Consider the following 27,419-nt stretch of genomic DNA (forward strand, 5'->3'; position numbering starts at 1 on the left):
AAATAAATTTCAAGATGAAATGTTGAAAGCAAAGTATTTTAAGAGTTGGTTGTTTTGGCTGCATTTAATGCTGTGTAATAAACGGAGACATAGGTTCCCCTGAGGAATAAACACACGTGTGGTCTGAGCAAATAGGGAAGGACTACAGCACACACAAACACACTCACACTCTCTCTGTCCTCCCTCAATGGCACCAGGGTTGATTTGGTTTAAATCAAATCATGATTTAAATGGCTTCTCTGAAGGACTCGATTTTAATGATTTAAATCACAGTTTAAATCACTAGTGAGGAAGATTCTATTTAATCATCATTTTCAGTAGAAGTACATTATTGTTTATTATAACACTGATACATATTCAGAGGTGTAGGTTTCATTAGAAGGTATGTACACACAAAGCAATTATTCTGAATTGTTTTCAGATTAATTTTCATTAAAAAATGGGATGATAATTTGGACATTCTTATACTAAAGCAGAATGAACTTTTGAAATAATTCTGGACATGACTGCCCAGCCTCTGTTTAAGATCAAAAAGTTGAGAGGACCCTCAAAGGTCCTCTAGTTGAACCCCCTACCAATGCAGGAAAACCACTACTACAGCCTCCCTGATAGGTGGCCATTCATTCATAGGCGGCCAAAGCCTGTAGTAATGGAGAGTCCATCACCTGCTGAGGCTGTTTATTCCACTGTCAAACAACTTGTGCCATCAGAAGGTGCTTCCTAAAGTTCAGTCCAAATCCTTTTACTTACAGTTGAATCCATTGGTTTGTGTCCTACAGCAATTCTCAGTGGTCCATGGGGGAAATGTTTGGGAACCACTGTTATAAGAGAAGTATGGGGGGGGGAGGGGCAGCGCTTGGAAGATTACTTTTAAAAAGTAATAAATTACAGTTACAGTTGCATGGCCCCAGAAAGTAGTAATTACCGTTACAATTACAATTGCTCTGAAAGTAACTGATTACTTTACTTTTCCTCCAAAATAATCACTACAATTACATTTCAGTTACTTTAAAAAAACCGCCTACAAGGTGCTAGCCTTGGCTGCTGCACATCTAAGTAGCCTAAAACAACATTAAAAATAAACACACACATACAGAGGTAGTAGAATAATTCTTTTTATCCATAAGATAGCAATGGTGTTCTCTCCGCTGGTAAGGGTGGTGGGGAGGGAGGCTGAGGCCACTACTCAGATCTTTGCATGTCAAACCAAGTGCAAACTCCCCCCCCCCACTCAGACAGAGCATAATCTCTCTCACTTAATGACCTCCCGGACCCTGCCCTGCCACCAACTAAGGGACACTCACTCAAGCAAACATTTTCCCCTGAGATGCAAAAAAGTTAAAATACTGCAAATGCAGCACAGTAGCCAGAGAGGGTGGTGGAGGCCACTTTGTGTGCCAAGTGCAAACACACACACACACACACACACATGTTGTCATCTTTCATCTCCACAGTTCTTTATCTCCATTCTGCTGCTGCCTCCTCCTCTATCCATGTTCTTGACCTCCGGATCCTTTTCCCCTCCACTCCATTCTTCACCACCACTATCCGTTTTTTTAAATAATTGTTTTCTCCACTCCACCCCGTCTCACTCTCCGCCTCCTCCCTCGTCACCTCCTGCCCATCCACAGAGCATGAGGAAAGAGCGACACTGCACAGAAGTCCAGTTTGAGGCACATGATTTTCATCCACAAATCAGAGGAGCAGAAGACTTCCCCTGCTTCCCTCCCAAGTAATGCCCAAAAGTAATTCTGGAAACGTTAAATTACTCCACAAAAGTAGTAAAATTACTCCTGGTTCTATTACAATCAAAATGTAAAGGAATTACCCACTCGTTACTCGAAAAAGTAATGAATTACAAGTAATTCGTTACTTGTAACTAGTTACTTCCAAGCTCTGGGGAGGGGAGAGAGAAAAGGAATGTGTGCAGTAGTGGAGGAAATATAATTCAGTACTACTCCCATTTTTGGGGTGGGGGAGAAGGACCCAAATTTAGTAAATCAATTGGTGGGAGGAGGGAGAAATATCCAGCTGACAGCAGCTTTCTCTGCTAAAAATGGCTATGCATCTGCCTGCATTGATTTAAAACAATCCAACCCATGTTTGCAGAATGACACACATCTATCACTTGGTTCGTTTGATTGTTCACATAATTGCCATGTTTACAGAAGGGCTTCTGTGGGAGAGGTAACTCTATGATTGCTCATGAGATGTCTGCTCAGGTACCTACTTCAAAATAAAACTGTTCAGTGGCAGATCATGTTCTTTGCATTCAGAAGGTCCCACATTCAGTCCCTGGCATATCCAGGTGGAAGAATCAGGCAGCAGATGATGGCAAAGATGTCTGCCTAAGCTGCTGGATAGCTGCTGTAGTTCAGAGCAGATCAGGGCAGCCAACATGGTCTCATACAGATGATGTTGTACTCTCTCCCATCAGCCCTAGCCAACACAGCCAATGGCCGGGGATGATGGAAGTTAGGAAGATAGGAAGTTGCCTTATATCAAGTCAGACCATTAGTCCATCTAGCTCAATATAGTCTACACTGACTGGTAGTGGCTCTCCAGGGTTTCAGGCAGAAGCCTTTCCCAGGCCTACCTAGAGATCTGGGGATTGAAATTGGGACCTTATGTATGCAAGACAGATGCCTTACCACTGAGCTATGGCTAGTCCAATAACATATAGTGGGCACTATATTGGCTACCCGTGATGTAGACAATGGACAAATATGCTGACCTGGCGTAAGGCAGCTTCCTACTTTGTTTAGCATGTAAGTCTCTTTCTCTTCTAGTCCTCACTATTTTGGGGGAATACCCACTTTTAAACATGCCTCTATAGAAAGTATTGAAAGGTGAACTTTAGCCCAAGTGAGTGTATCCATTTCATTAGGGAACAGGGTCCCAGGTATCAGGGGGTGAAGCTGGTGCCCTCCACCAAGTGCCATTAGCTCAATATTTCATGCAGGGTAAATATGAACCACCGATCTAGAAACTAGAAATCACTCAAGTTCTCTTAGCTGAAGTGGTGGTGGTGATTGGCTTTAGTACAGCATACATCTAAATAGAGGAAAGGCATGGAGAGATAAGGTTCTGAGCTTTCTGTTCATGGGTCCACAGATGTTGTAAGAAACAACAGGAGTCTTTCTCATGCTGCTGGGAAAGGACTCCCACTATTTTTTACTGATGGAAAGCTGCAGTGGAAATGAGACCTCTAGGATAAGGATCTGGGTGGTGCTACATACAGGTCCTGCTACTTGCCAAAGAGCTGTGAGGACTCGCCCCTGTTGAGCTAATGAGTGGATTTGTAGACGCCTGTTTCTGTTGATAAACCACTTGATATATATTGCAGGTGGTGTAAAAGGAGGGCCACACTTGGTTTCAGATGGTGCTAATTAATCTAAGGGGGACTGAAGGAGGGGGAAGGTAAGCAGGGCTGGTGCCAGCACCCAGACTCATTGAGCAACTGTAGGGCTCCAACACCCTGTCAGGGGCCATTGCTGATGCCTGCCCTGCCCCCTCTTTAATCCTCCCCCCTCGCTTGGCCCTCCAAGTAGTGGGAATGTGTGTATACATTTAAAACATGACAAGCTGCACCTGCTGAAGTCCTTTCTTCTGTATAACTATTTTTCGCATGCCCTCCCTGCCTGATGCTGGCTTTGTTATGCTCTACAACGGAGCTACCGCCCTTCCCTCCAAAAGCTTGTTATGTTCTGCTTTTTGAGATATATTGTTGATCTAAGTTGTTTAAAGTGATTATTTTTCAGTGTTAGCCACTCTGGGAATATTAATGTATCTATGAATATAAAATAAAAATAATAAATCCAGGGTTTTTTAAAAGGATCTTTTCTGCAGGTCCATGCAGTTGAGATTTTAAAAATCAGTTTTTTAAAAAATATATTAAAAAGCAGTAGAGTAAGGCAGTACTTTTCTTAGGATCAACTAAAAACATTGCCAAATCATGATCAAGCGTTTGAAGTTAGATAAGGCGCTGTTCATTTTCAACGTCAGGATTTCACATGACTGCTGTCTCTATTAGGTGACCATGTGCGGGTGATGGCTCTTCAGTTTCCCAGTCATTGCCCACAGCTGCCCAAACCTAATAGCGTACTTTACCCCTGCGCTTATTAAGAGACAGGTGACATCATGTGTCACAGTATGGGTGCCAGAGAGTTCTGACTGTGGGCTGATGCAATGATGCATCAAAGAACCTTAAAGGGATGAGGGGGGAGAGTGCCACACTGTGAATCGTCGCCCTGTCATGGTTCAGCTGGGTTTGTTCAATCCTTGGTCTCCTTGAACAAAGAGGAATTCCTTGGATTTGACCTCTTGTGTAAGCACAAAGCTGGATTCCCTCTCCAAAAGGAAACATCCATTCATATCCTGTCTCCTTCATGGCTTAGGCGAGGTGTGGGAAACCTTTGCCCTCTAGATGTTGCTGAACTACAACTCCTATCAGCCTTGGCCATTGGCCCTGCTTGCTGGGGCTGATGGGAGTCGTAGTTCAGCAACTTCGGGGGGGTCAAAGGTTCCCAAACCCTGCTTAGGCCTTCCTGCTTCATCCTTAGAGCAATATTCAGAAGAGACCAAAGAAGCTGTGCCGTCCCAAGTGTCAGCAGGTGGCCAGGTTGGGCCCTAGCCAAGGGCCCCTGCAGCTGAGAGGGTCCCTTCCTTAGGGTGGGAGGGTGGATCCATGCCAGTGTCCGGTTGCGGGACCCAGTGACCCAATGCTACCATGGATTGCAGAGCAGGATCTCCCAGGCAACACTCTCCATACAGGTGGTGTGGGCTTGAATAAGCCCGCCTTCCCCACCTGCCTGCCATGTCAGTGTGCCCGCCACGCATGCTGTGCATGCATGCCTGCCATCACCCAAGATTGCAGCAGGAGCATCTATAAGGGGTCGATGGTAGGTGTGTATGCACAGTGAGTAGAGTATGCACACTGACACATTGATGCGGGAGGTAGGTGGGGTGGGCAGGGTTATTTAAGTCCTGCACCGCCTGCATCAAGAAGGGGTGTTGGTGAGTATGACACTGTGGGCCCTGGGCAGGCTGGTGCCCAAGGGCTCAATCATGCCTGGTGCCGACCCTGAAGCTGTGCAGAATTCCAGCCAAACAGAAGGGCTGGCAGGAACAGTCAGAGATGGCTATGTCCTGTCTCTACAGTCAGAGGCAGTATGCTTCTGAATACCAGTTTCTGGAAACCTCAGTATTTGGGTTCTGCTTGCAGGCTTCCCATAGGCATCTGGTTGGCCACTGTAAGAACAGGATGGTGGACTAGATAGCCTTTGGCCTAGTCCAGCCGGGCTTTTCTTATGTTGTTATGTCAGGGGTGGGAAACCTGTGCCCCCCCAAGATGTTGCTGGACTACAGCTGCCATCATACCTGACCATTGGCCATGCTGGTTGAGGCTGATGGGAGATGGAGTCCAACAACATCTGGAGGGCTACTAGTTCCCCACCCTTGTTTTATGTTCTTACGAGATGCCAAGTAGAGCAGGATCCAGACGAGATGCTGTTAGTGGGTAGTTCCTCTGTCTGGCTGAGTGGCATCTGGATTGCTGCAGATGGGGACACACTCCCTCTGAAGGAGCAAGTTCACAAGTCCTGCTGGATCCATTGCTATTACTTGAGGCACAGGTTAGGCTGGTGGCCTAACTATGGGTAGAAACAGAGCTTGGAAAAGTTACTTTTTTGAACTACAGCTCCCATCAGCCCAATCCAGTGGCCATGCTGGCTGGGGCTGATGGGAGTTGTAGTACAAAAAAGTAACTTTTCCAAGCTCTCGCATTCACTGTTCTGCCGGTTGCAATGCGTCTCCACCTCTCTGTTCAGAAACGCTAGTCAAACCCCACCCCTTTTTACTATAAAAGCAGGTGGGAGCAGCTTGAGTGCATTTTTTTAAAAAAAAAAAATCAGTTTCAAAGAAATTTTGCAACTGATGGGCAGATCAACCTATTCCCCCTCCAGCTGTGGCTAATGGAAACGCTTTGCTATAGGCGACTTGTGTGCTCAAAGCCTGTGACCAGGACAGGGCTACCTTGGCTACAGTAATCTATGCTCGAAAGTCTAATAACTAATTGGGGTTAAAAAAAAATTCAGTGGGCTACGAAGAAGAACATACTTTTTGCTCAGTTCCATAGTCCTTTTTAAAAATACATGCATACATACATAAGGTTTTATTGAATTATACTGACCATTTTGCAATAAATAGATGCATATGACAAAATTTGCAATGTAAACTATAAACAAAAGAAAAAATAAAATGCAAAGTTGTCCAGTTGCACTTTTAACCAGTTGCTTTACCAGGGATATCAAAATGAATCAACTCAAAGTTCCGCTGCAAATTGTCCTAACTATGGAATACATTGAGAAGAAGTGGATTAGGTCATTCAGGGGTGGGGAACCTGTGGCCCTTCTGATGTTGTTGGACTCCACATCCCATCAGCACAGGCAACTGTCAGGCTTGATAGGCCTTTCCAATGTCCATGGCCTCTGGGCAGTTGCCTAATCTTCTCCAGGGTTGGTTCTGGCTATGAGGCCATTTGACAAGAGCAGCAGAGGGCAGAAATTCCTATTAGGGAGCGAGGCTTCATGCTGAAGCGGTCATGCCGGCTGCATGTCGTTGCCATGGAGAAAGGGATTAAGAGGCATTTTGCCTTTCCTGTGACCCAGACGTCCTCTCCCCACCCCTCCACCCCTCCGGAATCAAGAAGGCCAGGCCATGTTTTTCAAGAGGGGAGAGAATGGGGCTGGGAGAAGGCTATGCTAGGTTATCATGTGGTTTTGTCCATCCCTGGGGGGCTTAAAAAAAAACCTTGCTTTTGGGCCATTTCCTTATTTCGCTCAACAATAGGTAATCCATGCAAATGAATCATCATACGCAAAGAAAGCAAAATTGCCCTTATTGTTTCATTTCCAGAAGCATATTCCGAGGTCCCATAAACTGAATTCTTTCCTTTATTGGCTCTTATGGCAGGTGTGAGGGACCGTTGGCCCTCCAGATGTTGCTGAACTACAACTCCCATTATCCCTGGCCATTGGCCATGCTTGCTGGGGCAGATGGGAGTTGTAGTTCAGCAACATCAGGGGGAGGCAAAGGTTCCACACACTAAATCTTACAGGCACACTGTGCACATACACACTCAGAAATCTCTGCCTGCTCCATCCCATTTGGAAACAGTTGTGGCTGGTGCCCTTTTGGGACTGGCAGGGCAGAAGGCAGGGAGCCCAACAGCAGGTGGAGCCAGAGCCAATGACAGGCAGAGCCAACTCATTCTAGTTTCGTCTCCATCCTCCTTCTTAGAAGGGGCAACACTGAGACTGAAGAGTGGGAAGATGACTGGCAGGGCCACTCCCTGGACAGGATGCAAGTAAGAAGGAAAGCAGGTGGGGACCGGCTGAGGGCAGACTGAGGTTGGTGGGGCGGTGCCCCATTTGCTCAAGTGGACCATTCCTAATGAATTCACACAAAACATATATTCAAGTGAGTTCACTTGAACTTACTTGCAACTAAGTGTGCTTTGGAGTCATGTGTATGGTCTACTCTTTCACTATTATTCCATCCTTCCTCCAAGCAGTTCAGGGTATTGTCCATGCCCACATTCACACCATACATTTATTCCACTATTATTCCACTTTAAATGGTCATGGCTTCCCTGAAAGAATCCCAGGAAGTGTAGTTTGTGAAGGGTGCTGAGAGTGGTTAGGAGAGTCGTATTCCTCTCACAGAGCTACGTTCCCCAAGTGGTTTAACAGTCAGTCCCTCTTCCCAGAGAACTCTGGGAATTGCAGCTCTGTGAGGGGAACAGGGATCTCCTAACAACTCTCTGCATCCTTAAGAGACTACATTTCCCAGGATTCTTTGGGGAAAGCCAGGATTGTTTAGTGGAATAATAGTCGAATAAAGGTATGGTGAGAATGTGGCCCATGTCTTTTCTCTCCTCCACCCCCACCCCATTTTATACTGGTATATTAGGCAGATTGTGACTGGTCCAAATTCATCCATTAGAACTTTGATCTCCCCAGTCTGAATTAAACAGTGAGCCACATTTATTTATTTATTTATTTATTTAAATATCCCACCCTTCCTCCCAGAAGAAGCCCAGGGCAGCACAAATGTTATGGACGCATGTTTACTCCAAAGTAAGTCCAACTGTTTTCAGTGTGATTCAAGAGAATGTCTATAGGATTGCAGTGTCACAGCACCAGTCCTAGGCATGTTGACACATAAAGAAAGCCAACTGTGTTCAGTGGGGCTCATTTACTACTAAGCGCATTGAGATTTGTTTATTTTGGCACTCATTTTAATAAACTTGGCAAATTTTAGCCTATCTGCGACTCACTTAATCTGCTTTTCCTTAGGCTAAAAGATACCATGCAGGGAGTCTCCAAGCCCTACTTGGAGATGCCTGGGATTGAACCTGAGACCTTCTGCATACAAGGCAGATGCTCTACCACTGAGCGATGTCCTTTTCCTGCTAAATCCCTCCTTCCCAGCTGCATTTACTGATTTTTAAGGAACTGTGCCAAGGATATGGATGCAGAGTCTCATGCACACCTTGATGGGAGCTTATACATGATATATATGATTGCATTTCAAGATAATAAGGCCTCAGAGCTGGTGTGGGAAACCTTTGGCCCACTAGATGTTGCTGAACTACAACTCCCATCATCTCTGGCCATTGGCCATGCTTGCTGGGGCTGATGGGAGTGGCTGTTCAACATCTGGAGAGCCAAATGTTCCCCACACCTACCTTAGGGTCTTGCTGAAATGCTGTTTTATTGTGTGTTGATTGTGTGTATGTATGCATTTCATGATGGAAACTGAAAAAATCAATTTAAAAAATCTGCGAGGTCTCATCATAAACCATTAGATGTCATGTGTGGCCCGGCCCTAAAATGGCTTTAGAAGCAGTACAGTTTGAGATACAATTCCCAAAGTGGTTTAACAATCAATCTCTCTTCCCTGTGAACTCTGGGAACTGTAGCTCTGAGAGGGGAATAGGGGTTTTTTCTAACAACTCTCAGGACCCTTAACAAACTACAGCTCCCAGGATTCTTTGGGGGAAGCCACAACTGTTTTTTAAAGGGGTATGATACCACTTCCACATGTATCATGCAGATGGAGCCTGTGTGTTTGGGGAGGGAGAGAATGAAGGCGAAGACCCTGCCTTACATGCCTTCCCTGTCTCCATATCATTAAGCATTCCAAACATTCCTGAGCAGAGAGGTCCCTACCTGCAGCAGCAATGCCTCGACCTTGGTGTGTCAGGCAACTTGAATGCAAATGAGTGTTTGTTTCACAAAAGAAATTGCAGCTTTGAGAGCAGAAGAGAACCTTAGAGAGAGACCGAGAAGGGGTGGAAGAAAGGCGTATGCAGGGGGGGAGTCGAGGGGCAATCAAGCAGCACAAATGATCAAGAATAGGGTGGAGCTGTGATCCTTCTCTCCTTTGCCCCTTTTGCTAGGGATTTCTTCCTGGAGGGGAACCCACATCCGTACACAACACACACACACACACAGAGAGAGAGAGAGAGAGAGAGAGAGAGGAGAAGGAGGAGGAGTTTGACTCAAGCACCAATTGACAACACCTTCCAAGATGAGAACAGTTGTGCAGGGCATCACAATAGCCTCTCTTTGCTCACCATCTCCGCTTGATAGAAATTGGGGTGGGGTGGGGAATAATAACAACTCAGTCCTAGAGCACATGATTTGCATGTGTCAAGTCTCAGCTGTAATCCCTGCCATTTCAAGTCATATTCCAGGGGTGAGGAAACTTTTTCAGCATTTCCAAGTGAGGGGCAACCCTCCGGGGAGTTTGGGGGCAGGTTGCGTGACAGTGGTGGGTGAGGGCAGAGGGGGAAAGTGAGTTGTCCCAGAGACAGCAAGCCAGAAAGGGCTCTGTTTTCCATCTTTATGCAGTGGGGCACGTTTCAGCCACACACAAGTGAGAGGGTTCTACACAACCCGCACACCACACATCGCTTCATCCACCGGCCCGGCGAGCAAGCGGCGATGTCGCAGTTCAAGGGCACAGTTCAGCCTGGTGAAAGCACTCAAGGCATGTGTGGAAGCAGGGACAGTGAAGGGAATTGCCTTGGGAATGGGGTGCGGCCTGGGGAAAATCCCTCAAGGGCTGGATAAGGACGTTTGGGGGTCCACATTCGGGCCCAAGGTTCCCCACTCCTCAGTGGGGAAGTGACCACCTGCCTGAGGCCCTGGACAGCTGCTACCAGCCTGGGTAGTGGACATCCATGAGCTAGATGGACCAATAGTCTGGTATGGCCCAAACAACTTTCCATCCTTCCAAGATCAATTTTTGCAGTGAAAAAGAAATGTAAAGCAGTTGTAATCTAGGGGGAAATGTTTGCTTGCTTGCTTGCTTGTCTTTATCCTAACCTTCGTTCAGGGCTCAGGGAAGTGCGCATGCATCTCCTCCCCACCCCCTATTTTATCCTCGTAATAACCACCCTGGGCTCCTACTGGGAGGAAGGGCAGGATATAAAAACTGAATGCAATAATTAAATAAATAAATAACCCTTTAAGGATACAGCTGAGAAAGTAGTCCAGGGTCATGGCTGAGTGGAGATTTGACCCCATGTCGTAGTCTGGCTTTGTAACCACTATCCCACCCACTGCTACAAATTAATGAATTACTTGCCAGGGCCAAATCGTTTTAGAAGGCCTCTTCCATCTTTCTCTCCTTGTGGAAACATGAGGAGGTTGAGAGGCTGGAAGCAAGGAAGGACCTGCGTCAGAGATTATTCCCTCTACCACAGGGACTGGGATGGGGTGGGGAATGTTAGAACCATGCACCAAGGCTGTGAACACACTAGTGGCCTACAGCAAAACATTTCTATTGACCACACCTGGAGGGGGAACGGGTTGATTTGCCAATCAGTTGTGAAATCTCGTTGAAGCTGTATTTTTTAAAAAGCATACCCCAGCTGCTCCCACCAGGTTTTACAGTACAAAGGGGTGGGGTTTGACTAGCTTCGTGTGCCCCCATTTTCAGGAGGGAGATGCACTGGAACGGGCAGAACAGTAAGTGTGCCTGTACTCCAACTGGAGTCCTCCAAGCTACTCTAGCTGGCCCTCTGGACTCTTCCTAGGCAATACCCCTCACCAGCACTGCTTCTGACCGTCCTTGAGTGGTTTTGCTGGGCAAGAATGTGCCCTCGAACTCTGACAGTGCTACTTGCATGCCTGGATGGAGGAGATGGGAGTGTGTAGAAACTAGCCCTCTGTACAAAGGAACACAGGAAACTGCCTTATTCTGAGTCAGATGATTGGGTCCATCTAGCTCAGTATTGTCCACACTGACTGGCAGCAGCTCTCCAGGATTTCAGGCAGGAGATCTCTCTCACCTCTGTCTGGTGATGCCAGGGATTGAACCTGGGGCCTTCTGCATGCAAAGCAGATGCTCTACTACTGAACTACAGCCCTTCCCCAAAGGTAACATTTACATGTGTTGCTCTACCCACTTTTACCTTTGGGCCGACCCACCACTGCCATGTGCTCCCCCGCGAAGGTTGTCCAGATGGGAATGCAGCCCATCTGGACAGCTCCATAACAGCTCCTTGAACGTTTGAACTAAAACCCAGAGCAGATTCACTGCCCTACTGACATCGGAGCCACCAGTCCCTTACAGAAGCCCCCTCTTTAGATAGCCAGTGTGTGTATTATTTCACTTATGCCATGATGTGATAAGCTAGGCCTGCAGCACTGATGAGGCTTTCCAATTCATTCTTCTGAGCAGAGAACTGGATGTCTCCCCACAGTCCTGTTCTCCTGGCACCGCTGATGTGAACTCCTGTTCAAAGGAAGGGCTGATCTGCCCCTCCTGGACTAAGGTACGGATCAGAACTAAGACTGCAGTCCTAACCATGCTTACTCATCAAATGCAACACATCTTACTCCCAGATAAATAAGGTTAGGATTGCAGATTTAGTTATCAGCTGGATTTTGTACCTTTTTGAATACTGGGAAGCAGTTTTTGTCAGTGTAAGCTTATTTACATATTTAAATACTATTTTGAGAGGATTTTTTTTAAAAAAACCCACATAGGTCACACAGGAACCAGTCTTATACAAACTCAGACCCTTGATCTGTCTAGCTTGATATTGTCTGCACAGACTACCAGCCACTCTCCAGGATATCAGATGGGATATTCCTAGCACTATCTGGACATGTCAGGGATTGAACCTGGAACCTTCTGCATACAAAGCATGTGCTCTTCCACTGAGCTATAGCCCTTCTTGAATCCACAGATTCATGTGGAAATAGAACTGGATTATGGATAAAAACATGCTAAAGTGGCATGGTCCTAAACCAGACAGATTTGGCCATTTCTAGATGGACCTTTCTAGATTAATCAATCCAGCAGGGTTTGTAATCTGATTTGCTTACTGAATATCACTCCTTCTCACAAGAAGACTTTGTGGAGGGCCCAGGCTTTGGAAACTCTTCTCAGGGACACCTACAGGAAGATGAAATAAGAAGGGATATTTATTTATTATTTATTTGCAAAACAAAAACAAAAAACAAAACTATACCACCAACATTAAGGAAAAAAATCACAGCAGTGAACAGCATAAAACCAACAATAAAGTTACATTCCTAAAACAAAATAAAGCATAAATCTGCTTAATACATCAACATAGCTGGATAACCCATTAGGGAAAGCCTGAGTGAACAAGTGAGATTTAAGTAGGTGCCTCAATGCCAGTACAGGAGGTGCCTGCCTGATGATGACCGGGAGCGCATTCCGAAGGGCAGGTGCTGCCAATACTGACGGCCCTTGCCTTAGTGGACATAAGACAAAGATATACCATGTCTGTTGACATACAATTCTGCCTTGAGGCTCACATTTTTCCTCAAGGAACCTCATCACCAGTCCCATTTTTTAAAAAAATAAAATAAAATAAACTGCCCAATCTCTTTTATTACTTTTTTTTTTCTTTAGCAGGGTTAGGAAACTTGTGACCCTCCCAAATGTTGCTCAACTCCAGTTCTTGTTGTCCCTGGCCAATGGCTGAGCTGGCTGGGGCTGACAGAAATTGGAGTCCCGCGACATCTGGAGACACGCAGGTTCCCCCACCCTGTTCTACAGCACCTGAGATCTACTCGCTACTGTACAAAAATAAAACAAAAGTCAATGCCTGCCTGCAGGCATACAAAATCTAAATAAGGCAGAAAGACACAGAAGAGTATTGTGGGTGGGGGAAAATAGCAAGAAAGGACAGGAATAGCTTATCATTTTACAGGCTGAACATTTTAAATAGTTTTGAGATTTGTTCTTAACCTGATAACCTCGCACATTAGGGTTCAACCCCAGATCCTGATTGCTGGGTACTGATTTGTGGCCATTGCACCAGGCTCTGTGGCTGTTCGGGAATTTTTAGACCCTCATATGCTCATTGAAGTGGGAGGAGGAGGGGAGGCTGAGGCATGCAGGGACAGCTCCCTCCCTCCATCTCCACCCCCTCTTGAGCCCAGCTGCTGCCTCCCTGCCACCTATGCCAAGGGCAGCCAAAGGTTCCACATCACTTCTGGTGTGTGTGTTTGCGTGCACACTCACACACATGCACGCACTCTTGCGCATGTGTGTAAATGTCACTTGGTACTCTAGGGAGCTGGAGAAGTGTTTTCCAGGATATAGTACTGGCTACAGCCAGCTAGAGACAACAGAATTCATATTCTCTCTCTCCCTCTCTCTCTCTCTCTCTCTCTCACACACACACACACACACACAGAGAGAGAGAGAGAGAGAGAGAGAGAGAGAGAACCAAGCTTGAGAAGAGACAGAGAGAGAAAAAACAGAGGGAACTGCAAGTGATGCACAGTGGGGGGAAATAACCCCTGTGATGCTTGCACAGGGCTAGATTCTAAATTGGCTACTGCTGCTGAAAAAAGCGACAGAGTGAGATCTATTTAGTCATTTGTGAACAGCTCTCTGCAAATAATTCAACGTGCTGAATCATCAAGAAATCAAGCCAAAGGTGTTGAGGGGATTTACAATCTTTCTCTCTCTCTCTCTCTTTGTCCCTTGCAACACCCCATGGAGAGAAGGGTCAGTGAAGCAATACCTTTGTCAAAACTGAGTAATGCAGTTCCTGAGCTCTTTGAAGCAGAGAGGGAGGGGGACCTTTGCACATTAAGGGACATGGGAAGCTGCCTTATACCAAGTCAGACCACTGGTGCATCTATCTCAGTACTGTCTTCACTGACTGGCAGTGGCTGTCCAGGGTTTCAGGCAGGGGTCTCTCCCAAGCCTACCTGGAGATGCCGGGGATTGCACCTGGGGCCTTCTGCATGCAAGGCAGGTGCTCTGCCACTGAGTTGCAGCCCTTCGCACAGGGAGCTCATGTTTGTTTTGCCTGAACGTTCTCTGCTGCATTCATTGTGATTGATCATATGCAGTGGGTGGCATGATAGGAGGAGAGCAGCAGAAGAGCCCTGTGCAATTATACCCAAGGCCCATCCAATCCAGCATCCGGTTGCTCCTGAGTGGCCAACCAGATGCCCATAAGCAGCCCCCACGCCTGAGTGCAATAGACCTCGCCTGCTCATGACCCTCAGTGCCTGGATATTCTGAGGCAGACTGTCTCGGATGCTGAAGGCAGTATATAGCGAGAATGGCTAATAGTCACTGACAGCTTTATCCTCCCTGAGGAAAAAGGTAACCAGAATGATGAAGGGGATGGAGCAACTCCCCTGTGAGGAATGTTGTGACATCAAGCACAAGGACAGAATGTGACTCCTAAAGAAATGTCCTAATCTGCCTAAGAGATAGTACCTGTGCACCTATATTATATCTTCTTATATTATTATATGCCTGCTGGGTTAGGCAAGTGGCCCATCTAGTCGAGGATTCTATTCTCACAGTAGCCAACCAGATGCATAAAGCACTCTGTGATTCCCAGCAACTGGCATTCACAAGCATACTGCCTCTGACAGTGGAGGCAGAACACAGCCATCATGGCTAGAAGTCATCAGTAGCTTTATTCTCCATGAATTTGTCTCATCTTTTAAAGCTGTCCAAGTTGGTGGCCATCGCTACCTCTTGTGGAACGAATTCCATAGCTGAACTGTGCACTGTGTGAAGAAGCGCTTCCTTTGGTCTGTCCTGAATCTTCCAACATTCAGCCTCATCGGATGTCCACGAGTGCTAGTGTTATAAGAGAGGGGTGAAATTTTTCTCTATCCACATTCTGCGTACCATGCATACTTTTATACACTAATGTCAGGTTGCCTCTCTCTCACCTTTTCTCTGAAGTGAAAAGGAAATGGACTGCCTTCAAGTCAATCCCGACTTATGGTGACCCTATGAAGAGGGTTTTCATGGTGAGTGGTATTCAGAGGAGGTTTACCATTGCCTTCCTCTGAGGCTGAGAGGCAGTGACTGGCCCAAGTGACGTCACCCAGTGAGCTTCATGACTGTGGGGATTCAAACCCTGGTCTCCAAGGTCGTAGTCCAACACTCTAGCCACTACATCACACTGGCTTTCTCTCGGAACTAAAAAGCCCCAAATATAAGATATGAGAAGGCAGGCAGAGGGAAAATACAGCAAACTGTGTGGCTGAGAAATGGGTGTAATATGAGCTGAGAGACTCACCAGGGCTCAGCCCTAGAACGTAAGAAATAATAATGAATAGAGAGCCTCTGAGTATGTATACAGTGCGTTATGTTTCCCACCAAGCATGCTAAAGCCCAATTGTGCATTTCTTTTTATTTGGATTTGGATTTGGATTTGAAAACAGCAGTTCTAGGCAGAGCTTGAACCTTAGACTCTAGTTGAAGCCTTGCATTAAGAGAGTGGAAGATGTCATGAGAGTTAAAAGCATTGTCTGAAGGCCCAGGCTGCAGCAACCTTGCTAAAACGAAGCAGACCTGGTTTCGGTCAGAGCCTACATGGAGGAACCACCTGGGATCCCCATGTATGCCGCAGTGAGCTCCACAATGGAAGAAAGGCAGATATAAAAGTAAAGAGATGCTGGTGCTAGTGTACAAAGTCTTGGGATCAGGGTACCTAAAAGATTGTCTCATCCCTTACATTCCCAGCTGATCACTCCATTCTGCCGGAGAGAGCATCTTGCGAATACCATCCTGTCAGGAAATCCGTTCCACACAATGTCAGAATTGGGTCTTTAGTGCGGTGGCACCTATCCTTTGGAGCTCCTTCCCATTATAAATCAGACAGGCACCTTCTCTGTTGTCTTTTCAGCACCTGCTAAAGATGTTCCTCTTTCAACAGATCTTCTAAATGGAGATCTTTATCCCAGTCGGTATCTGTATTTGGATGTGAGTTGATTTTATGTATATGCTGCTGTTATTCTCTCTCTCTCTCTCTCTCTCTCTCTCACACACACACACACACATTGCTTTTATATATGCAGTTCACTGTTTTTACACAGTATATGTAACTATTTTGTATATGTTTTGTTATATTGTAAATCACTACTTCAGGATGCCTTATGGAAAGCATTTAATAAGTAAAATAAATAAGGCACATTTGGGAGTATACGCAAAGACAGTGGCTGTGTACACACCACACATTTAAAGCACATTTCCCCTGCCCCCAAAGAATTGTGGGATCTGTAGCTTGTCAAGAGTTCTGGCCATTGCAGCTATGTGAGGGGCAAACTGCAGTTCCCAGAATTCTTTTGGGTGTGTGGTAGGAATATGCTTTAAATGTGTGGTGTATAGGCATTTGATCAACAACGCCCTGAATAACTGATAGGAGAGAACAGGGTTAACTTTTAAAAGATGAAATTGGAAGGGACAGCAGAGATCTTGGTTGTCTTTGGTAGGAAGAGAGGGTGAAAAGATAAGGACTGCAGCTGTCGAACGTGGGCACAACAGCATATCTGGATGTTCTCAGGGGCTGCTGCTCTGCTGCTGGGTTTATCTCTTTTCCTTTCACCTCCAGGCAAACATTCTTCAAGCCCAAGAATCTTCTGAAGGTCAATATAGGTTAGATTAAGGACAGACATATAGAGCTCTTTATGCCTTAAAATTGTTGTGACAGGCAGAAATTCATCAGTTGATATTCTTCCATCACTAGAAAAATCACCAGTTGGATTTCTGCAAGTCACACAGATGATAGAGAACGGCTGGAGAGTGGCATGGAAGGCGGTACGGAGAGCGGCTAGAGAGCAGACAGGGCCTGTGGTGGCGCCTAGCCTGAGCCGTCTGAGCCTGAGCCTGGCCCAAGTCATCCAGCAGCCGCCGGTGTGCTTCGTCGCCGGCGTGATGTTGCGACTGTGTTAGTTGCCGCCGGGACGGTGTTCTCCTGGTGGCCCTGGGGCGCTTCCTCCTGGGTGTGGGAGCTGGCTGGCTGAGGGTGTAGGACGGCGGGCTGGGGCGTTGCCCACGCGGCCTGTTTTGTGCCGCTGCGGCGTGCATGGCAGGGAAAGGAAGAGAGAGACCGCGGTGCCACTGACGCGACGCGGCTCGCCCTCCGCTGGCCACTTCGGCGGCTCCGGAAGACCAAGGCCTACGAGAGGAGGACGTCGTAACATTTCGACCCTGCTGAGGAGAAGGAGCTACTGGGCATACCAGGAGAGCGACGAAGGCCAGGAATCGTGCTGGAGGCTCAGGCGCGAAGGGAAACAAACGTCCATCGCTGTAAACGAGCTGACTTGCAGCAAGGAAGATCTGCTGCGAGAACATCTTCACGTGGACTTTCCTGGGGGTAGGGAGGTCTGCCTGGGTATTAGGCGGGGAGGGTGGACATGTGCATATCAGAAAGGGCTATTGTGGGGAGGGTGGGAAGCCACAATATTAAGAGGCTAGGCGGCAGATGCTGGAAAGGTGCGGGTGGCAGGCCACGCCAGTTATGGGGAACAAGGGATAGATGCTTAATATCCATTCCCTGTTCCGGGCCTGTTCATAGCCAGAAGATATCTGGGGGATGCGCGACTCCATCCAACCTTCGACTGCTGTTGTGTAATGCCAGGTCTGTGGTACAGAAAACAACACTCATCCATGATATGATCATGGATGAGAACGCTGACCTGATGTGTATTACGGAGACCCGGCTGGATGAGGCCTCAGCTCCTGTGCTTGAGGCCATGTGTCCAGCCGGTTTCCGATACGCGCAGCAGCCGAGGGTTGGTAGGCGGGGAGGGGGGTGGCAGTTATCTATCGGGAGTCTTTGATCTTTGCCAGACCCCCTCTCCACGAGACCAAGTTTGTTGATTGCATGTACTGGAGGTTGGGCCCAAAGGGCAGTTTAGGGATTCTGCTTGTGTACCGCCCACCCCGCTGCACAGCAGACTCACTGACCGAGGTGCTCGAGGTTGTCTCGGGCGTGTGGGTCCTCTCCCCCAACCTATTGGTTTTGGGGGATTTTAACCTGCACGCCGAGATGGCTCTCATAGGAGCTCCTTGGGATTTCTTGGAAACCATGACTTCCTGGGAACTGTACCTTAGTAATACTGAGCCCACCCATGTAGCCGGTCATGCTCTTGACCTTGTGTTTGTCTTGGGTGGGGGAGGAAGTGCTCTGAAAATGGGGGCTGTTTCTGTTAACCCCGTGTCATGGTCAGATCACTATCTGGTAAATATAGATCTCTCAATGCCACACACCCTCCGCAGGGGACAGGGACCTATTAGGATGGTCCGTCCCAGATGCCTGATGGAGCCTAAGGGATTCCTGAATGCGCTGGGAGATTTGGAGTTGCCTGAAGGTCGCCCAGTCGACACCCTGGTGATGGAGTGGAATAGGGAGATCACCGGGGCAATAGACCGGGTGGCTCCGAAACGTCCTCTCCCCCTGAACAGAACTCAGATTGCACCCTGGTATACACCACGGTTGCGGGGTCTGAGACAGGAGGTGAGATGACTAGAGCGCTGGTGGCGGAAATCTCACTCCGAAGACGATTGGACACTGGTTAGAGCAGCAATAGCTGCCTACCAGGTGGCAACAAAGGGAACAAAGAGGGAATTCTTTGCTGCCTCTATTGCATCTGCTGAGTGTTGTCCCAGGAGGTTGTTCCAAGCCTGGTCGGTCCAGTTGCGCAGGAACCCATGCAACATTCTAAAGCCTCCTGTGACGTATTTGCAAAACACTTCGCTGATAAAATTGAGTGTGTGAGGAGCACGATTCCGTATGCCGTGGATACAGGAAGTGGGCCAGAGTTGGCCAGTTGCATCCCGGTCCGATGGGATTGGTTTCAGCCTCTTCTCTCTGAGGAAGTGGACAAGGTGTTCTCTACTATGCGGCCGACCACCTGTCTGCTTGCCCCTTGCCCCACATGGCTCATTATGAGTTGTAAAGAGAAACTGAGCGAAGGGATCATGGCAGTGGTGAATGCTTCCTTGGAAGAAGGTGCAATGCCATTAGTCCTCAAGGAGGCGATAATAAAGCCCATTCTGAAAAAGTCCTCCTTGGATCTCCAAGAGTTGAACAACTTTCGCCCAGTTTCTAATTTACCATTCTTGGGCAAGGTGATAGAGCGAGTGGTGGCCAACCAGTTACAGACACACTTGGATGAAACAGATTACTTAGATCCATTCCAATCAGGCTTCAGGACCGGACATGGAACTGAAACAGCCTTGGTCGCTCTGGTGGATGATTTAAGGAGGGCGTTGGATAGGGGAGAATATGCATTCCTCGTCCTCCTGGATCTCTCAGCGGCTTTCGATACCGTCGACCACGGTATCCTTTTAGATTGCCTGGAGGGAATGGGAATAGGGGGCACTGTTTTACGGTGGTTCCGTTCCTATCTCTCAGACAGGCATCAACGGGTAGCATTGGGGGATGAGGTTTCAGACCCTTGGCCTCTCAACTGTGGTGTGCCACAGGGTTCTATCCTCTCCCCCATACTATTTAATATCTATGTAAAGCCGCTGGGAGCCATCATCAGGAGATTTGGGCTGCGGTGTCACCAATACGCGGATGACACCCAGCTCTATCTCTCGTTCAAGTCCTCACCAGAGTTGGCTGTGGATACCATTTCCGAGTGCCTGAGGTCCGTAAGTGAATGGATGGGAGGTAATAGGCTGAAGCTAAACCCTGACAAGACTGAGGTGCTGCTCGTGGGAGACAAGAGAAGGTTAGGAGATATAGACCTGGTGCTTAATGGGGTTTAATTGCCCCTGAAGGACCAGGTCCGCAGCCTCGGGGTCATTCTGGACTCCCAGCTGTCCATGGAGGCTCAGGTTTTGGCAGTGAGCCGGGCAGCTTGGTATCAATTACATCTAATACAGAGGCTGCGACCCTACCTTCCTGTCCATCTTCTCCCATGGGTAGTACATGCCCTGGTCTCCTCTAGCTTAGACTACTGTAATGCGCTCTACGTTGGGCTACCCTTGAAAACGGTCCGGAAATTACAGCTGGTACAGAATGCGGCGGCACGTTTGATTAAAAACAGCCGTCGCCGTGACCACATCACTCCGGTGTTGGAAGACCTACACAGTTGTTTACCGGGCCCAATTCAAGGTGTTGGTTTTAACCTTTAAAGCCCTATACGGTCTTGGCCCAGTTTATCTGAAGGAGCGCCTCCAGCATCACCAAATATGCCGCCTGACGAGATCAGCCACTCAAGACCTTCTCTCGATCCCACCAGTTAAAACAGCTAGGCTGGTGCGGACCAGAGAGAGGGCATTTTCGATTGTGGCGCCAACCCTCTGGAATTCCCTGCCCTATGACCTTCGCCATGCCCCCTCCCTACCAAGCTTCCGCCGAGGCTTGAAAACCTGGCTATTCAGGCAGGCCTACAAGATCCCGGGGGTAGACTAACTTTTATCTTGGTACAGCTGTGGGTGGTTTTAGATTAATTTTAGATTGAAGTTGTTGGTTTATATGTTGCATTTTATATGTTGTATTCAATTCCGATTGTACGTCGCCTAGAGTGGCCGTTGACCCGGCCAGATAGGCGACACAGAAATAAAATTTTATTATTATTATTGTTAGAGATGCAGGGTCTCTCTCAGGGATGGGGAGGGGAGGGGAGGTGATGGTATATGTATATAATGTATATAATGGCTGGTGGATAAGTAGGGGACTTATTTGAGTTGTTTGTTTCTTTTTATTTTGAAATCTTGAATGTTCATAAACCTTGTTTCTTTATAAATCCTGGAGCCCTCTCAAGGCCAGCATTTAAGGTGGAGTCACTGAAAGGTTGCTAATGTTCAGTTGTAATATAGCCTGAAACATACAGTCAGGAACAGGAAGGCTCTCAGAGCCTCTCTGGATAAGCCCTGAGACTGATATTATGGCTCAGGTGAGCTGCACATAATACGATTAAGGAGATCAACTCAGGCAGTTGGTCCCGACAAGATCTCAGCACCTGCAGGGATGTGGCAGAAGGAAAGGCAGAGGCTGACTTCTGTACTGGGTGGGAGGGGGACTTGCACATTGGTGGCGATGGGGATTGGCTATAGATTGTGTTGGTTCACTCTGAGCAGCTGGACTTAGACTATGTATGCCACCTGGAGCTTCTTCGAGGAAAGGCGGGATATAAATGCAATAATAAAATAAATAAATCTGTAAAATGGATCCATCTATGACAGAGCTAAAATTAATACGGGTATGGAGGGGAAGGAAATGCTGAGGGCCATTTTCCTAGCCCAGATTACCTTACAAAAACTAGAATGTAGAGTCTCCTTATTGGACTGTATATATTTTACAGCCTTTGTGATTGTGGATGATGTTGAACTTAGCATTTTTTAAAAAAACACAATAAGGCAGAGTAAAAAAAATGCTAAAAAATGCACTATTGCTTTCAAATTTAGCAACAGAACAAAATAGCCCATTGAAAGGTTCACACCCGAGAACAGTGTCAAGTGGCAGAGATATATTTGTGGGCTGTTACTTATATGTGCATGTTTCTGTATTTGAACAGAAACAGAATTGACACATATTTACAATGTGTCAGTTTGAAATTTGAAACTGAAAGTTTCATTTGGTGGGAAACTTTTGTTTCCTAAAAGGCGCTTTTTATTAGTTACTGTTTCCTGTTTATTGTAGGCTTTCAAGCAGCTTTTTCTCATATATATAAAAGTTTGAAAAAACATTTTAAAATATTTTTAAAGTATTGGTTTTAAAATTTGTTTTAAAAATATGTATGCTGCTTTTCTTTACCAAAATAACACTTTTATCAAAACATATTTGCACCTGTACATGGGGGGGGGTGTCTCCAGCTTCCTTTTATCTTCTTGAGAGGCTGACAAATGGCAACACAGTTGAGCAGTAATTTGAAATGTTAGGGCTCCTCCAGACAGCTTCTTTATTGAGCATTCATCCTGATTTGTTTGCAGGGAGGTTATACAACAATGAGCATTCATCCTGATTTGCTTGTGTGAGGTTATATGTCTTCCCATCAATCAACCATTTATCTTACACTTTTTGGTGCATTTTCCCACCACTTTCCTAACTGTAAAAAGTCATTTAAAAGTAAGGGGGATTTGTTGCGTCAAAGAGCTTTATGGCACATTCATTGCACCTACCTAAATTTACAGTATGAGATTGAATCCCTCCCACAAAATACCAACAGCCCAGAGGCAACCCCAAATTTGTTGCTGCATCCACAACCCCACATTGGGATAGCTTTGTATGTATTTTCCGCTGTTTTATTTCTTTTATATTATGAGCTGTTTTGGGTTTATTTTGGTAAAGAAAAGCAAAATACAAATGTAATAAGTATTTTTAAAAAAATTTAAAAAATTTTTAAAGCTTCTAGGATTTTGTGTATGAAAGCCAACAATAAATAAGTTTGAAAGGCAGCAATAAACATTAAATGGTAACTGATAAAAATTGTTACTTTGCCTCCTAGGAAGGAAAGTGTTTTCCAAAGTCAAATATGAAAGCAATTCAATACTTTCAATTTCAGATTTCAAGCAGATACGTTGCATATATGTGTAACATTCAATTCCAGTTCTAACACACACACGTGCGCACACGCACACACACACGCACACACACACACAGATTAGCAGTCTACACAGGTATATCCTTACCATAACACTCTCCTTTGGCTAGAACTTTCTGTGGGTTATGCATTTATATGCTAAGCACTACAATGGCCTCCGGAAATGGGATCCTCTTACTATTCGCTGGGCCCATGCTTGCATTATTGTGGAATTTTATTTATTTATTTATTTCACAAAATTTACATACCGCTCAACCGTAATAACACTTCAAAGTGGTTTACAAAAAAAGTATTAAAATTATTAATAAAAGACAGTTAAAAAGAGGTATTTAAAAACACTCAAAAACTAATTAAGATCAACAAGAGGCTAAAAAGAGGTTAAAACATATGTAAGTTCTGCATGTCTGTATAGGTTTGCCTAAACAAATATGTTTTAAGCAGGCGCTGGAAAGAGTACAGTGAAGGTGCCTGTATGATATCAATAGGCAGGGAGTTCCAAAGTGGAGATGCTGCCTTGCTAAAGATTGATTCCTTTCATATTTTGTAGCCTCCACATCCCACCCTGTACTTTAGCCTCTGCTTTTTCAAAGCAGCAACAGCATCATTTTCAGTACAGTTATAGAAAAATGCTATCTTGCCCCAACAACTGCTGTCCTAAGTAATTTATCATTTTGGTTGCTTCTGGATGACCATATTGAGCATTCCTCCTGATTTGTTAGCAGAGAGATTAGATGACGTTGTCTACACTATGAACATACATTCTGATTTGTTTGCCAGGAGGTTAGATGACATTGTGTTAAAGTGTTATCCCACGCATTCCAGAGCATTCTCCCCCAGGCCTGAGGTTCCCCATCCCTGAGATAGGCCTGTGGTCTGTTCCAGCAGGGCTCTTCTTATGAGAGCCAACATGGTGTATTGGCTAGAGTGCTAGATTAGAACCTGGGAGACCAGAGTTCAAATCCTTACTCAGCCATGAACCTCACTGGGTAACCTTGGGCCAGTCACTGTCTCTCAGCCTAACCTACCACACAGGGTTGTTGAGGGGATAAAATAGAGAGGGGAGAACCATGGATACTGCTTTGAGCTCCTTGAAGGAAAGATGGGATATAAATGTAAATAATAATAGCCAACTGATGGCATTGTCATAATCAGTTGGGAACAAATACTGTTCCCCTCTCATATTTATCTTATTTATTAAAATAATTACATCCCACCCTTCTATTGCAATTGCAATACATGGGGCAGTGTACAGCATGAAAATTACAGCTAAAAATACATCATGCCAGTAAATATATATAGCATTAAAACAGAGACATTTGCAGTAAAGAAAAACATTCCATGTCTCAGATAGTCCAGGTGGCACAAGGAAGAAACAAGGTAGACTATTAGCTGCTGTTATCTGTAGCCAAAACACACCAGGGGTGTAGTGATCCAGGGGGACCTAGACCCTTTGCTTTTTTGCAAGGAGGGTCCCTATGTCCCCAGTGTCCTATGAGCCAATCAGCATAAAAGGAGTGTGTTGGCCACTGAGAAGAGTCTTCTAACATGCTTCCTTGTCCTTTCCTGCTGATTGAAGTCAGTCAGAGTGAAAGAAGGTAAGTCAGCTAACACACTCTCCTTTCATGCTGATTGGCTCCTAGGGAATTTTATTGATTGATTGATTGATTACATTTATACCCCGCCTTTCCTTTCATGATAGAAACGCAAGGCAGCTTACATATGGTTCCCAGGCAGTTTCCCATCTAGGCACTGACCAGACTTGACCCTGCTTAGTTTCAGCAGGGAGCTGGCCTTATGTGCCTTCAGACCATAGCCTGGGACATCTGTTGTTGTGGGAGACATTGCACGTAGGAAGAACTGAGGAGTGTGGGGATGATAACGGACTGCAAGCGAGTGAGCGAGGGGGCATGACTGTAAGGGGACGTGGCATGACTATCATGAAGAGCTCCTGCACTTCTGAATTTGTCACTACACTGCTGACACACACACACACACACACACAACCTGAAAGAATGAGAGCTGCAGCAAAGGATAAAAGAAACCAAACTCTTCCTGATTCCTTGCCTCTCCCACCTCAACCCCAGCCTCTGCTTGAACCTCCTTGGCCGAGATTTTAAAAGAGATTCTCCTCCTCCTGTTGCTCTGTGTTGTACATACGTGTGTGTGTGTGTGTGTGTGTGTGTGCGTGTGTGTAGCATCTGCTCAAGGTAAGAATAGCTGGGATGATGACTCAGAAACCTGTCTGGTTCTAAAGTAATCAACTTCCCTCACCACCACCCCCAAATCTGCAGGTTTAATATGCCTCTAGCTGGCTCTGTTCCTCCCTCCACATTCAGCCCAGGCAGGGATCACACAGCTAATGCTGCATTGCAAGCAGGGGATGGTCAACAGAGGAACAGATGTGGACACAACCTTATGCTATATCAGCAATCCACAATCTGGTGTAAATGAGGCATGAGCCTCTTGGGGGAAACCTACAGACCCCTCTATTCTTTTTTCTCAATCCGTGACCCTCCCTCTCTCTACAATGTGGCTTTGGCTAGTCGCCTTTCTGGGGTCTGAATAGAAATGTGGGGGCAACCCCCTGACTGGCCCTTTGGGACTCCTCTTTTTCACCTGTTGCATGCTGTAGGGTTATCTATTTATTGATGTGTCAGTTAATTCAGTCAGTTTGGCATGCACTGCGGGCAGGTAAGGGAAATTAGTTGGCAATCCTTTTTGTGTTGAAGAAGTAGGTAGACAATGGGATGTGCATGCTAGATCAGCTGATAGGGAGATATGAAGAATTTTTACAGTTTCCAATATTGCAGTTTAGATATTGTTTACCAGCCAGTGCTGAATGGCAATATTTACAATTGTAGTTTGACTGACTGCTGAAAATGAGTTAGAGTCAAGCAAGCAAGGCGTCAAGCAAGCTCCTTGATATGACTGCTGTCATGCAACACCTCTGGGCTATAGAATCCTATACAATGCAAACAGATAATCCAGACAAAAGCATGGTCCAGAAGGAGACAGAATATTCTATACCTAAAGCATTTCTGACAGATGCCTATGCAAATCATCCAGACTTCTCCCATCATTCTTTAAGGCAGAGCTCTATAAAAATAATTAAAAACAGAGTGCCTCTGAGCGCACATAGAATGCATTTCTTTGACAACTGAGTAACCACAGTTCATCATTATACAACAGGGTTGCCAGAGGAAAAGAGGGTTCTGCTTCTAGCGTAGGTTCAGCTTCAGCACCTCTGTCTTCAGAAATGCAGTGGTAATCCAGGGAAGGAGAATCTCTAATCTCCCTGGGCAACTTATTCTTGCCTGAAATGGTTTCCCCTGACGTTTAACCTAAACCTGCTTTCCTATAATTAAAAATGTTTATCTGTTGGGCTAGTCTTATTGAAGAGGATCAAGATTACTACATCTCCTTTTTTGGCATCCTTTTAAATATTAGGAAACGATCAACATCTCCCCTTTCAATTTTAACACAGCTATTTTATCTTGTCTTCATACATTTTGCCATCTTCACTAAGGCTTTTGTATATATTCCACTGTACAACAGCTTCCTGAGTAGCTCAAATCCCATCTTTAAAAAAAATATATTTCTAGACATTATGGATGCAAAGGTGAAGCCTGATAACATGGGACAGCAGCTGAGCAGGGCTTACGGTGGTCATGATACGGGATGTGAATGTTCTGCAAAACACCTTGCCCTGGCATTCATAACAAATGTATTTCATTGGCATAATTTGCAGTTGCAAATTGCAAATAGTTTCAGATTCAGTCTGTTGGGTGCAGAATTTGGGTTACATAAGCATGTCTTAGGTTTTATTTAGAACAGGGATTCCCAAACTGTGATCCATGGACCACTGCTGACCTGCAAGCTTCATTCAGGTGGGCTGTGGCATGTCTGTAGAAACAGAATTAAAAATCTACAGCAGCTAGTACAGCACATTACAATTGCTACAACAGGCAGAAACATCATTAAGTGTTCGCCAAGACCCTCAGCAATTTTCAAGTGGTCTGTGTGTGCATTTGGTGGGGGGAAGTTTGAGATCCACTAATTTAGAACCAAGTATTGTTCTAAGAGTTGGAGATGGAATGGATTATTGGATCCAGGAGAACTGCTAGAGACTTGTATCTCCTTTGTTAGGAAGATTACAGGTAAATGACCCAGGATGACTAGGAAATAGCCTGAGATGCCTCTGGAAGGTTAGACACCTTCGTCAAAGAGGCATGCCTTTGCTAATCCAGCCCTTAGCTAAGGAGGAATCAATCCATGTGCCTATGGAGGAAACAAAGGACAGCTGACAATTTGGAGAAAGAGACACACAGAGATCTGAGTTTGGGCTTTGTGAATGTGTTAGGATGCTGGCTTCAGTCCCTAGAGGTGTGGTGTGGACTGTGCAGTGGACTGTGGCCGTCTGTCAGGAATGTTTCAGCTGTGCCTCCACCTATGGTCAACCTGTATATTTGTAAACACAAACATCATAAAATGCTAAAAAGTCTCCAGTGAGTTGAGTAAGTGCTGCACCCCTTGGAGCATCTCACC

The 27,419-nt window shown here is 45.9% G+C and overlaps 1 protein-coding gene across 2 annotated transcripts in view; it reads left to right on the plus strand.

The window, feature by feature from the left end:
* LHFPL4 (LHFPL tetraspan subfamily member 4) overlaps window positions 1-27,419 on the plus strand; it is a 73,690-nt gene that overhangs the window by 35,805 nt on the left and 10,466 nt on the right. The window lies entirely within an intron of this gene.

The sequence above is a fragment of the Rhineura floridana genome, chromosome 3 (genome assembly GCF_030035675.1).
Source record: "Rhineura floridana isolate rRhiFlo1 chromosome 3, rRhiFlo1.hap2, whole genome shotgun sequence".
NCBI lineage: Eukaryota > Metazoa > Chordata > Lepidosauria > Squamata > Rhineuridae > Rhineura > Rhineura floridana.